This window comes from Protopterus annectens, chromosome 8.part1 (genome assembly GCF_019279795.1).
Source record: "Protopterus annectens isolate FY-2018-M chromosome 8.part1, PAN1.0, whole genome shotgun sequence".
In the NCBI taxonomy this organism is placed as follows: domain Eukaryota; kingdom Metazoa; phylum Chordata; order Ceratodontiformes; family Protopteridae; genus Protopterus; species Protopterus annectens.
Window position 1 is genome coordinate 430,595,083 of NC_056742.1, and position 2,345 is coordinate 430,597,427.

Below are 2,345 nucleotides of genomic sequence, written 5' to 3' on the forward strand. Positions count from 1 at the left end.
GTAAACCTAGTCAACCACAGACTACTGGTTTTGTCTTGTACCTCAGAAATGTATATCTCAAACAGTAGAGGCCCCCAGACAGATCTTTGAGGAACACCACTATGTAAGAGTCTACTACTAGAGGTGGCTACCACTACTTTGAAAGAGAGTGTACTACCATTGAGCCAGTTAGCTACCCATCTGGTAACATACAGTTTGATGCCTAGCTGTGTAGGCTTATGTATCATGGCCACATGGGGATTATTGTGAGAGATTTGGGCTAGGTGAAGGTAGGCAGTGTGCACCATCTTCCCCTCATCCTTGTGTTTGTTGACCATTTCAGAGAAGTTGACCAGGTATAACAAGCCTGATCTTCCTTTGACAATACCCCACTGTGTGGGCTCAAGCATTTTGATGTTGTCGATGTCCCTGTTTATAAGGTCCTTGATATTGTCTTCCATGCCCTTGCAGATCAGGCTAGTTAGGCTGATGTGCATATGATTGGCTGGTTGAGTGGATTGCTCCACCTTTGTGTAGAGGAATGACAGTAGCTGTCCTCTGGCAGATGGAATGACACTGGTGCTAAGGCTTTGGTAGACTATAGTGTGTAATTGAGCTGAGAGCTCATGCCTGAGTTCATGTAGGATGCAGCCAAGGATGGTATCAGGCCAATGGAGACTTCTGTGTGTTGTCTTTGAGAGGGCATAACAGACCTGTCTCCTGATGATGAGGGGAGTGGGATAGGTGCTGTGCATGTCCATGTGCACTGATGGGGTGACAGGGGGAGGTGATGTTTACACTTAAATTTTCTGCACCAGGTTGATTATATCTATGCTGTATGTTTATGTGGTGTTATTGACCACCACTACAGAGCTGATTTCGGTGTTGCCTCTGGGACTGCAGACATATGTGTTGAAGGCCTAGTGATTGGCCTTGGGTGATGTGCCCAATTTGCACTCAAAGATAGCCTTAGGGTAATTCACCTGTGACCTTATTTTCTTGTTCAGACCAAGGTGACATTGCTTCCAATTAGGTTCCTGCTCCTTATTGGCCCTGAACAACAATTATTTCCACCTAGTATGGTATTTGTGTATTGCTGCTATCCACTATAGAGGTTTACCCTACCTTGTGGGAGATGATTTTGCCCTGTCCGGTATTGCTGAGTCCACAAGATGGCGGAAGCTTTTTCTCAAGCAGCTTGGTTTTTCTGTCATTGCTGCTCTGCAGAGATCGCACCTCGATTACAGGATTACATCTGTCCCCAGTGTGACTCTGGTTTAATTGAAGAACTGGCAGATGAAACAATTAGGAACACTGAAAATGGCTCCAGTTCCACGACTTCGACCAGTGACCAGAATTGACACCCCATCGAGAATTTAGAACAGTTGTTTACATTACGCCCAGGATTTGGACAGTTTGCTTTTGAGATATTTGATGATGGTCCCGAGTTTCCATCATTCCTGTCTGGTGGACAGCACAGTGAGAACAGAGATTCTGAGAACAGAATAGAGCGGGAACACCAAGTCATGACAGAGGTATCGCTCTAGGTATCCAAGGGCTCATGTCACAACAAGATGTACTGCTAGAAGATAGGAAGGTACTCCAACTCTAGAAGGAATTATTCAGCAGCTGGTTAATGGAAACATAGCACCTACAGCAATGCCAACATTAGGATTAGGCCCTTGCTAGAATACCCAGGAAAGACACTGCCCTTGGCTACTCCCTAGTCCTGAAGACAGCAGCACAGCTATTTAACCCTCCATACAAAAAAGGACTTCCATTTGTCAAGTGCTTAAACAAAAAGTATGTCTACCTACTGTGGTATAATTGTATTTCAACCCCTAAACTCTTAAGTACTGGCTTGCACACCGCACGGACCAGCCATCCCCCTAAGCAGCTAATCCTGATATAATTTGTTAGTCACCCTCCACAAGGGAGTGTGATTCCTCATTTTAACCACAGGATGGCAGTATAGTCCATCAAACCCTCAATCCTAGCTGCTTCCTATAAAACAGAGTTTTAACTTTAAACTAAAGGAGAAAAGAAGTAAAATACCACATCTTACTATTAATAGTTCTAGTTCTCCTAGACATAGTTGTGAGCAGACTGTCAGAGCAGCTAACCAACCCAAATTAACTTAGGTATCCTACACTTAAATTAGAAGTCCAACAGCATTTCCACCAAAGTATATTAAGTAAGAACAATTTTACCTGTGGAACTGATTTTTTTTGCTAGCGCGGGACTGGCTTGATTCATCCTCGCTCCGTTCACCCTCGCTACGTCCGGGCTCACTCCGCTCCCCTTCCCTACCCCCATTCACACCCACCCCCACATCAATTACATTTATAGCTATACACCACACCCCT

The 2,345-nt window shown here is 44.7% G+C and overlaps 1 pseudogene; it reads left to right on the forward strand.

The window, feature by feature from the left end:
- The first annotated feature begins 1,151 nt into the window (after positions 1-1,151).
- LOC122810141 lies at positions 1,152-1,668 on the forward strand (annotated as a pseudogene).
- The last annotated feature ends 677 nt before the right edge of the window (positions 1,669-2,345 follow it).